The sequence below is a fragment of the Akebia trifoliata genome, chromosome 1 (assembly GCF_017979445.1).
Source record: "Akebia trifoliata isolate Shusen 1 chromosome 1, ASM1797944v1, whole genome shotgun sequence".
NCBI classification, from domain to species: domain Eukaryota; kingdom Viridiplantae; phylum Streptophyta; class Magnoliopsida; order Ranunculales; family Lardizabalaceae; genus Akebia; species Akebia trifoliata.
The window spans coordinates 10,394,598-10,407,300 of record NC_141375.1 but is presented as its reverse complement, the minus strand read 5'-3'; positions in this window follow the sequence as shown (position 1 = coordinate 10,407,300).

Below are 12,703 nucleotides of genomic sequence, written 5' to 3'. Positions count from 1 at the left end.
TGATAGTTCTATTACGAAAAGAGTCTCTAGTCTCGATTCCCACTTAACACTACTTTTGAGGAGTATTAAAATAAATGTAACAGACAAATGCGGATGTGAACACTACAGCTAAGTAAGTCCACTAGATGGATTGAGACGGGTAGTGACTAGGTCCGCACAAATAAAAAACTATCTCATTTAGTGTTGTCTTGTTTTGTATATGTTATTTTGTGTGTTTCTTTTCTTCTTGTTTATTTTTGTTAGTGATTTTGTATTTAGCCCCACTACAGTAAAAAATTCACATTTTAGTGGAATACAAAATACATTTAAGGTATTATCCATTATTTTTAGTTTTTACTATCCTACATGCATATACTTTATGAATCTTGAGGACTAAATTCAATTTAGGTTTGGGGTGTAGGTAGTATAGGTTGAATACTTCCCTAAAAAAATAAAAAATATAGTTGGTATTTTTCATCTTTTATTTCGAAATAATGTTTATATTTTTAATCACTTTTTCAAAATAGACATTGGGTTATAAATTTTTATCTACAACCATGTTTTATGTTCCTTTCTAAGCAAATTCTCGGAAAATATTCATTGTAAAATTTGACTTCACTTCTGACATAGCAATATAGTCTAAGATTAAATAGATTTATTTTATAATTTTCTTCATTCTTAGAATAGTAGGAAAGTCGGGTCTAATGAACTTTGATCTCATTGTTCATATGGTTGTCTAATTAGAAGAAAATATATATGGGTTTCAACTACAACTTAAACAATAGAAGCCTATGACTTAGACTGTGTAAAACCCCGAATTTTCAATTCGTATCTCGAGAAAAAATAAATAGTTGAATTTTAAGAAAATCTTGAAAGTGGGACTTAGGGGTAAAACTTTAGGATGTTTCTGATCATTTTTAATGAAATCTGACCTCACCATTAGATTCAAAATGATTGAAAAACATAGTTTAGCCTGTAAACACGCTCAAGTGCGAGTCCGAATAAAAAAGTTACTAATCTTCGATTACCGAGTCGGATCAGGCTAAAATAGTGATCTTTTGCTAGAGTAAGAATTTTTAAGATTCGATTACACTATTAGATTCGTAAAGAAAATTTATTGAACATGGACTATTTATTTTTCATTTTTGGAGACCAAAAAATCGAATTATCATCAAAAACGAAAATGACATCAAGTTTAGGGGTCACCTCTGACCAAAAATATAAACTTTTGATAGAGACATAATTTATATAAATTGACCATACCATTAGATCCAGAATGAAAAATTAGATGAAATAGAGTATTCATTTGTCAGTTTTGGAGTCCGAACGGTCAAATTATCGTCGATCGAAACAATATACAAAATACCGATTTTGTCACAAATTTTATATAAATAAAAATTTTAATTTTTTTCTTATTATTTCGTCTTCTCCAACCGTCAAACAGCCAACGTTAAAAAAAAATTTATTTTTTTTCTTAAACTTCAATCCCAGATATACGGCAAACAGCTCTCCGTTGACGACCGACGCAGAAGGAAGAAATGTCCGCAATTGCGTTCTCTACAAAACCCACCCAACCTCTTTCCGCTTCACTTTCTTTTTCATCCAATATCATCAAAAATCAGCCATATTTATATATGAAAATTTCGAAACTTTGACCTCGAATTTCGTCCGCTTTGGGGTCAAACCGTCTTCCGACACAGAAAGGAGAAACGTCCGCAGTCTCATTCTCTACATAACCCACCCAAATTCCTTTCGTTTTCTCATCTTTTTCATCCCGTATCATCAAAAATCAATCGTACGTATATACGGAGATTTCAAAATTTCAACCTCGAATTTCATCCGTTTCGGGGTCAAACCGTCCTCCATCGCAAAAGGGAGAAATGACGACGACATCGAGATCTTTGAAACCACCGGGCCAGTTTTGAAAATCAGCCATCTCGAAGTACGAGTTATCTCAATTTCCACACCGTTCGCCTCCATTTCTGCGCACATGCTTCAATTCCGTTGTCTAGTGATTGTAAATAACTCTCAATTTCTATTAGTAATCGTAGATTGTGAAAATTGTATTTAGGATTTTATTGAAAAAATTTGGATGTATTTCCGAAATATAGAAATCTTTTGTTTTTTCAAAAATTCACGCCAGAAATTGCATGTTTGAAATGTTTAATTGTATTTTTAACAAATTATACGTGGGTAAGGTATTTTAACGGGTTATTTCCACAAATTGGGTCTTGTGCACTGCTCGGATTCCGTTTTGAAAAATAATTTATATTTTTTTTATATTATTGATAAAAATAAATTCTTCAGTTGAAAAATGTGATTTAATATTCAATGAACTCATATTTAGTTGATGAATATTAGAAAATGGATATTTTATTGAAGAAATTGAAAATTGTAAAAATCGGAAAAAAGGAAAATGGGTATGAAACGGTAAAATGTCAGAGTCACACCCAAGGGGTGATGTCTGCATTTTATGTTGTTGTGTTGTGTGTAGGTTGGTGAACATATATTCAGGAATAATGTTAATGGGTGCATGTTTATTTAAATTTCTGATAGCGCGAGACGTTGTTTACGTTTCCGTTCTGTTATTTATTTTAGGTCGGGTAGCCACACTTACATGGTAGGAAACTGGATATCCATTCTCAACCTTGTATTGTTAATTTCTCTTTTGTTTTCAAATGAAAATAATATATATATATATGTAGCTATTTTGTGAGCTATTAAAGAGTTTGTGAATGCCTGAAGGGATAGTGCGTCATATCATTCGGAGTGGTGTACTATCCTGGGATGTACGGTAAGGACCACCAAGCTCATACGTGGTATGGGACGTGTATGAGAGTGGAGTCAAACCTTGAATCCAGGTTATTTCTCTCTATCTTTATCAGTGAACTTGTAATGTAAAGGTGGTCGTATACGAATGGTTTGTATATTTAGGAATCACATGCACGCCTGATAGGCATAGACAAAAATGATTAGTCAGTGATCACTAGCAATCTATAGTAGTCAAACGTTCTGACACATCGAAAAGAGACCCATTGCTTACAGTCACGTCAAACGGCCAGCCTGAGCCGGATAAATGGTCAACCAAGTGTGGTAAGTGCAGCGACCGACCACAAAATCAGGAACTAAAAGCTAGAGAAGAATTGTAACATCATGTCCCGACTAGGAGCGATTCAGTCGTGAATCCCAACTCTCTAATTCCAATACTCCACCATTGTGTATTATGTATTTATTGTCTTATTTTGATATATAAAATGAAATGCATGGTTAATGTTTCCATTTGATCAATTAGATTTGTATAAAAAGAAAATGTTATAGTGAGTACTGTTGATTGATGTAATGTGTGTTTTAAAATATTTAGTTGCTCATCCCTGGCTATACGTACCAGTTAATCGTAGCTTCTTCTGTAAATATTTTGTATATTTTAAAATGATTCAGTATGTTTATTCGTTCATGTTAGGATGGGTTATTAGCAGAAATTGTTTGTTTCTTTACTGGGTAACCATTGTTACTCACCCTTTCCTTCTCCATTTTTTAGTTTCAGATCCGAAACTTAGCTAGGCAGGTGTAGAACATGAGTGTAAATCATCTGGTGGGTCAGATAGACAGCTAGAGTTCGTCACTTGGTGAGTATTAGATTATACCCCTAGTGGTGTCGATTTATCCAAGAGTATTATAGATGTTGTTCTGAGCGTTACGACTTTTGTTAGAGTGAGAAAATCTCTATATAATCCTGTATATAAATTTTCTTCTTCCGTACTCTGATCTATCGTACGATATTAGATGTATATAGGCTTCCGCTAGTTATTATATTATGTATGTATATACAGAATTGTATGTCGTTTATCAGGTGCAGGTTGAATGCCTTAGAATGCTAACATAAATAGAGGAGACCATGCCTAAATTTCGAGGTGCCACCTAGTACCTCAAGATTTGACATGGGGATTTGTGTTAGTGTCCGGCGGGGCGCCACAGACTTGGTGCCTTTAAAAGGGCTACCTGGAGGAAATTTCAACGAAAGAAAAAAAATTTCAAAATAAAGAGGAGATAGCATAAAAACTAGACTGAAAGGAAATCTCAAAAGACACAATAACACAAACCAAAAAATGTTTAAGTAGGGTGAAAACCAATAATGGTAAAAATGCAAGTAAACTGGAAAATCAAATATAAAGCACCTTAGAGGTATTAAACTGAATATCCACAAACGCGCTAACCCAGACAAGATGCTTAGTAGTGAATTAGATTTGAGGTAACCCAACCATACTAAAAAGAGAGTTTTTTTTTCTTACTTTAGGAGATTAAGATTGGAAATTGTAAGTCAGAACTACATGTGCATTGAAGAATAATTTTTGCTTAGAAATGAATAATATTTAGGACTTTATAGTGATACTAAACCTGGTAGCCGAGTTAGTAATTTTTTGTGTTTGCTAATATGTATGATTTTGATTTAAAATACTCAATAATACCTGAATTTTTGGGTTATATTCACTACAAACCCTAACGAATGAAAGTCGTCTACTAAGGGTTTAACGGCTTGCTATATACATTAAATGCAGTCGAGTGGCTTCTGAAAGTCAGGAATAGAAAAACTTAGATTTGGGAGTGTGATCAAGGCCGGGAAATGTATCTTTCGAGGTCCCAAATAATCATGTATTTGATAAATTTCCTAATTGAATCCTGAGAATTACGTATAAATATCATCCCGTGCATAATTATTATAAATATTGTTAAATTATAATTTTTGTGATATATTTGGTGATATTTATTAATTTTGAAATAATAGGAATCGAAATGAGGAGAGATGGTATGAAAAGATGAAAGAAATTCATGAATTTGACAAGAGAAATACTATGGTCAAATAAACAATATCGAAGTCAAAAGGGCTTGTGAAACCCAAATTAAGCATTTGAGCTTCTCCGATTCTATTTGTGAAGTCTTGGGCTTTTTCACTTAATTGTATCCAATGGACACTTAAAGCTCAAACCCATCATCAAATCCAATTCACCCAAAACTTATCATCCAACCCAATCTAAAACTCACCAAACGCAACCCAAACTCATTAATCATTCTCTACAAATACAATTCCTCTAATTACTCCTTAATTACCTCCTCTATATTTTAACAACATGTGACGCCCCGCCAAACGCTAACACAAATCCCAAGGCCGCCTCGAGGCACTAGGTGGCACCTCGAAATTTCGGTATAGTCTCCTCTGTTTATGTTAGCGTTTCACAGAACTCAAACCTAATAAAAAACTCCAAACAATCATGTATAAAGCAACAAATCCATAATGACTAAGAAACGGGAGATAATAGATTTTATGAACAACAAAAGAAGCAAGGTCAGAGTTGCACAAAAAGGTATAAAGTTATACAGGATTACAGAATTTTCCTCACTCTAACATAGACCTAACACTCGGCCCCAAAACACTATATACACCTCCTAGGACGAACAGACTCCTACTAGAAGTAGTCATGATGCTCACCGGGCAACGGACTCTGATCGTAATCTGACCGATCAGGTGTTCCTCGGCTAATAGCTCAGCACCCGCTGAGCCAACTGTAGGCTCTGCAACAATAAAAAATGGAAGGAAAGGATGAGTAACAATGGTTACCCAGTAGGTCTACAAGCAATTCCTACTAATAACCTCACCTAACGTGATCGAATAATCATACAGCATTATTTCAAAAGATGCAAGTTTTACAATTAAAACTACGAATAACTGTTACATATAGCTAGGGATGAGCAACTAAATAGTTTAAAAATAACACATAGCATCAATCATCTATACTCATTATACATTTTTCATTTATGCAAATACAGTTGACAACATTGAAATAATAGACATGCTTTTCAGTTTATAATTCGAAATATAACAATAAATACATAATACAAGTAGTGGAGTAATGGAATTTGAGCGTTGGAATTCACGACTGGATCGCTCCTAGTCGGGACATGATGTTACAACATAAATCTGGCTTTTAGTTTCTGATTTTGTGGCCGGTCGCTGCGCTTACCACACTGGTGACCATTTATCCGGCTCAGGAGGGCCGTTTGACGTAACCGTAAGCAATGGGTCTCTTTTCGATGTGTCAGAACGTTCGACTACTACTAGATTGTTAGTGATCACTAACCAATCATCTTCATCTATGCCTATCAGGCGTGCATGTAATTCCCAAATGACACTCCACTCGTATACAACAATCTTTACAATACACGTTTACTGGTAAAGATAAGAAAGGAATGGACCCGGATTCCAGTTGTGACTCCACTCTCACACGCATCCCATACCATGTATGAGCTTGGTGGTCCCTACCGTACATCCCAAGATAGAGCACCCCTCCGGATGATGTGACGCACTATCACTTCAGGCATTCACAAACTCTTTAACAACTTACAAAATAGCTACATATATACATGATTTTTCATTTAAAACAAAGGAGAAATTTAACATAACAGGATTGAGAATGGATATCCAGTTCCTACCATGCAACTGTGGCCAACCGGCCTAAAAATAAATAACAGTACTCAGCACACGCGCTAACATAATCGTAAATAAACATGCAACCCTTTCATTAATAACCTGGATATCCTTTCACCAACCTACACACAACATAAAATGTAAAATGCAGACATCACCCTCAGGTGTGATTCTGACATTTTACCATTCATTTCCTTTTTCCATTTGCTAGACATTCTCACTTTTCATCTTTTCAAATCAACCATCCATTTTCAATCTTTCAAAGTCATTCTTTTATTCTTTCCATTGAAAACCATCAAAGTTTATAAAAAAAAATAAGGTCCCGACGATGCACGGGACCAAAGCTGTTAAAAATAAGGAAAGCTAGTGAAAACTTGGCTAAGTGTCGGAAACTCAATTTTTCAAAGTTCTCGAAATTGAAAACGTTTTCGAAATGAAAGTCTCAATCACGAGATTCGATACCATATAGTTTTTGTAATCTAATTCAAAGTAATGCGAAAGTTATTACATTTTAAAACTTGCCGAAAACGTCAAAAACTACGTTTTGTTCTTGAAACTAAAATTCGAATTTTAATCCTTTGAGATTTGGATCTTGAAACCATTTCCATTGTTCCGAAATGGGGGGTAAAACCTTAATTTCATTTTCATTAAAAAACTTAAAGTAAATGGATATTTACTTAAATATTTTTAATGAAATAAAGGGTGGGAAGTCAAGTATAGGCAACGGGGAGCTCAACGCAAAAGACAGAACACAGTTATAAAGAGAACTGTTTTTGTTGGTGGCAGAACCATAGTTCTGTCGGTGGAACGGACAGAATACTCATCGGCAGGTGTCAGTGGGACCGACGACATCTGGCGACAAAAAAAACTTTTTCGCGGTTCTTGATTTCGTTGGTGGCAAAAGCCTCATTCTGTCGGTGGGACCAACAGAATGCCTTCGGTAGGTGCCGGTGGCACCGACCCTTTCCGCCTACAGCCTGAACCTCACCCGAACCTTCAAGTTTTCGATTCGATTTCTTCTTCCATTCTTCGAACCATTCGGTCCACCCATGAGTTTATAGTTAAAATTTTATAAAACATCATCAAAACATCAACTTCCACCATGAATTTGAAATCAAACACAAATTTCTACGATTTAAATGCAAACAATAAGTTTTGTTTCAAAACCTAAATGCACATTTAGGAAATCTAAAGTTGCCAATAGGAATTGAAAGTCCCCTACCGTTGTGGACGCCAAGAATATACTCTAGCACTACAAACCAAGGTTGGATGGCTCGAGAGTCGAGGTTGGGCTGACTTGGATGCAAAATAAGCGAGGGTTTGCAAAGCATTTGACAACGATGCTCTTCTTCGCTTTTACAATAAAGGGTAACTCTAACTCCTACTCGATGGAGCCTTTGGATGGAAGGTATAAAGTTTCCTTCGCACTATACGACTGGTTATTGATGGAGGGTAGGGAAAACGAACTAGAATGGACAACCAAAATATATTTTCCACAACTTCCATTTGGAAGATGTTTTTTCTTAGAAAACATGACCTATCTTCTTTAATAAGCTTTATCTCAATCTTCTTCCACACATATTCCCTGTCTTACAATAGCCTAGTCTTGACCTTTAATCTTAAGTGATTGGATTTCTTATTATGGCAAGCATGGGAATCATAACCAAAACTGATCTGTGATCGTGCAACATAATTACGAGTGATTGTCCATACCCGATAAGAAGGTTGACCCTTAATTGGATTTTCGTGTTACTAACTGGCGTTAAATAGATCTAGGTTCTCCTCTTGGTAGGGTACCTGTCACGCCCCAAAATCCCAACACGAATCCCTACGATTCATCAGTTAGAATCTCGAGGTGCGAGGTAATCAATCACACAACTTGATAGAACATTCACAAATAATAATACTTATGAAAAGAAAATATACGCAGTGGAATAAATATTTGACTAACATCTATACGAGAGTCTAGAGTAAGTGGAAGAAATCGACAAACACTGATATAAGTCAAGATCTTTAATCTCATAATTCATCAGGTTATAAAAATTTCTAAACTAACATATTTCTTATTTACAAGCAAAAACCACTAGGATTCCCTACTAATCCACAAAGACACGGCGGTGGCAAGACATCAACTTGTTCTTTCTCGAGGACCTCCTCAAAAGACTCCTCAAAGAACGGCTCTTCAATAGCTGAATAATCTAAAAGGAGAAGGATAGGGTGAGTAACAGGGGAATGTTACTCAGCAGGATGAACGCCGTTCTAATAGCGAGTCATACATACACGAGTAATCATCAGAACAATTAAGTAATGCAAGTTTTCATAACATAACATACAATAAATGTTTAAGCATACTCAGTAAACAGTTATAATAACTTTCAATCTATCATTTTCAATCATTTAAAGTAACATATGCATCTTTTAAATGAAAACATCTATCAATCATTATAAAATAAGAAAAAGATACATAATAAGAATACGGCGGTGTAATCGATAAGAGAGTAGAGGAACACGTCGATATAACCGCCTCGGTTATGGCAATACGATATTCCAAACTTAACCTCCAATGTGAAATCCCATCGTTATAGATCTGATTTTGTGACCGGTCTACCATACCACGTTTGGATGACCATTTATCCGGCTCAGACTGGCCGTTGATCAAGAACCCAATACTGAGTTCAACTAACGGTGAGGTCAACCGTTTGACGACTACAGACAAAAAGTGATCACTAACTAGCCTAGGAAACCCCTCGCGTCGAAACCTATCAAGAGGCAATGCATATGAACCCCGCCTAGCACTACACTATACAGAGACCGCATTTACACACAACGTTCCCCAAGAAATAAGTAGGAGAAATTCCCAGATTTCATAAAATGTAATATGCTCTAAGGTATCCCATACTACCGAAGAGGATATGACATCTAGTATTATCCTAGATTTACTCGTCACTCCCGGATACACAGCAATGCGTCACTCTTTATGGGTTTTCTACAAACTTTTACTGGTAAACAAAATAGTTTATTTTGTATATAATATATCATTTTTTTAATCGAAAATACAAACAAAGTCTGACAGTGCCGTCCTGTGACAGTTATCTGTCATTTTCATCTATCAACCATCTCATCCCTCTATCTATCTATCACGTTTTACGTGGCATGGTCACTACGTAGAACTGGAGGCACTGTCCTATCAATCAGTCGAGAACATATGTTATCTTTATCTATCCATCATGTTGCGATTGAAATCCAAAATCTCAAAGATGTCAACACCTTTCAAGTTAATTGTCAATGCCTAAAGCCTTTCCTCAAATTATCCATTCTAGATAAAGAAAGAGCTTTCCTCATCGACCCAATTTACCCAGTATCAGTTATTTCAGAATTTGTCGGACTGAAGATGTAAAACTTAGCACTTCTTAGGAGGAAACCCATGAAACTATGAGTTTCAAGCCCTTATATGTTTAACTTAGCCCAGCCTGATTGAATAAGTAAAACTTAAAACCTTTAGGAGGCGACTCTCGTACTCATCCTTTGTAGTAAATTTAATTTTCCTACGAGTTTTTCATAAAAAATATATTTTCCACAACTTCCATTTGGAAGATGTTTTTTCTTAGAAAACATGACCTATCTTCTTTAATAAGCTTTATCTCAATCTTCTTCCACACATATTCCCTGTCTTACAATAGCCTAGTCTTGACCTTTAATCTTAAGTGATTGGATTTCTTATTATGGCAAGCATGGGAATCATAACCAAAACTGATTTGTGATCGTGCAACATAATTACGAGTGATTGTCCATACCCGATAAGAAGGTTGACCCTTAATTGGATTTTCGTGTTACTAACTGGAGTTAAATAGATCTAGGTTCTCCTCTTGGTAGGGTACCTGTCACTCCCCAAAATCCCAACACGAATCCCTACGATTCATCAGTTAGAATCTCGAGGTGTGAGGTAATCAATCACACAACTTGATAGAACATTCACATATAATAATACTTATGAAAAGAAAATATACGCAGTGGAATAAATATTTGACTAACATCTATACGAGAGTCTAGAGTAAGTGGAAGAAATCGACAAACACTGATATAAGTCAAGATCTTTAATCTCATAATTCATCAGGTTATAAAAATTTCTAAACTAACATATTTCTTATTTACAAGCAAAAACCACTAGGATTCCCTACTAATCCTCAAAGACACGGCGGTGGCAAGACATCAACTTGTTCTTCCTCGAGGACCTCCTCAAAAGACTCCTCAAAGAACGGCTCTTCCATAGCTGAATAATCTGAAAGGAGAAGGATAGGGTGAGTAACAGGGGAATGTTACTCAGCAGGATGAACGCCGTTCTAATAGCGAGTCATACATACACGAGTAATCATCAGAACAATTAAGTAATGCAAGTTTTCATAACATAACATACAATAAATGTTTAAGCATACTCAGTAAACAGTTATAATAACTTTCAATCTATCATTTTCAATAATTTAAAGTAACATATGCATCTTTTAAATGAAAACATCTATATATCTTTACAAAATAAGAAAAAGATACATAATAAGAATACGGCGGTGTAATCGATAAGAGAGTAGAGGAACACGTCGATATAACCGCCTCGGTTATGGCAATACGATATTCCAAACTTAACCTCCAATGTGAAATCCCATCGTTATAGATCTGATTTTGTGACCGGTCTACCATACCACGTTTGGATGACCATTTATCCGGCTCAGACTGACCGTTGATCAAGAACCCAATATTGAGTTCAACTAACGGTGAGGTCAACCGTTTGACGACTACAAACAAAAAGTGATCACTAACTAGCCTAGGAAACCCCTCGCGTCGAAGCCTATCAAGAGGCAATGCATATGAACCCCGCCTAGCACTACACTATACAGAGACCGCATTTACACACAACGTTCCAAAAGAAATAAGTAGGAGAAATTCCTAGATTTCATAAAATGTAATATGCTCTGAGGTATCCCATACTACCGAAGAGCATATGACGTCTAGTATTATCCTAGATTGACTCGCCACTCCCGGATACACAGCAATGCGTCACTCTTTATGGGTTTTCTACAAACTTTTACTGGTAAACAAAATAGTTTATTTTGTATATAATATATCATTTTTTTCATCGAAAATACAAACAAAGTCTGATAGTGCCCTCCTGTGACAGTTATCTGTCATTTTCATCTATCAACCATCTCATCCCTCTATCTATCTATCACGTTTTACGTGGCATGGTCACTACGTAGAACTGGAGGCACTGTCCTATCAATCAGTCGAGAACATATGTTATCTTTATCTATCCATCATGTTGCGATTGAAATCCAAAATCTCAAAGGTGTCAACACCTTTCAAGTTAATTGTCAATGCCTAAAGCCTTTCCTCAAATTACCCATTCTAGATAAAGAAAGAGCTTTCCTCATCGACCCAATTTACCCAGTATCAGTTATTTCAGAATTTGTCGGACTGAAGATGTAAAACTTAGCACTTCTTAGGAGGAAACCCATGAAACTATGAGTTTCAAGCCCTTATATGTTTAACTTAGCCCAGCCTGATTGAATAAGTAAAACTTACAACTTTTAGGAGGCGACTCTCGTACTCATCCTTTGTAGTAAATTTAATTTTCCTACGAGTTTTTCATAAAAAATATATTTTCCACAACTTCCATTTGGAAGATGTTTTTTCTTAGAAAACATGACCTATCTTCTTTAATAAGCTTTATCTCAATCTTCTTCCACACATATTCCCTATCTTACAATAGCCTAGTCTTGACCTTTAATCTTAAGTGATTGGATTTCTTATTATGGCAAGCATGGGAATCATAACCAAAACTGATTTGTGATCGTGCAACATAATTACGAGTGATTGTCCATACCCGATAAGAAGGTTGACCCTTAATTGGATTTTCGTGTTACTAACTGGCGTTAAATAGATCTAGGTTCTCCTCTTGGTAGGGTACCTGTCACGCCCCAAAATCCCAACACGAATCCCTACGATTCATCAGTTAGAATCTCGAGGTGCGAGGTAATCAATCACACAACTTGATAGAACATTCACAAATAATAATTCTTATGAAAAGAAAATATACGCAGTGGAATAAATATTTGACTAACATCTATACGAGAGTCTAGAGTAAGTGGAAGAAATCGACAAATACTGATATAAGTCAAGATCTTTAATCTCATAATTCATCAGGTTATAAAAATTTCTAAACTAACATATTTCTTATTTACAAGCAAAAAC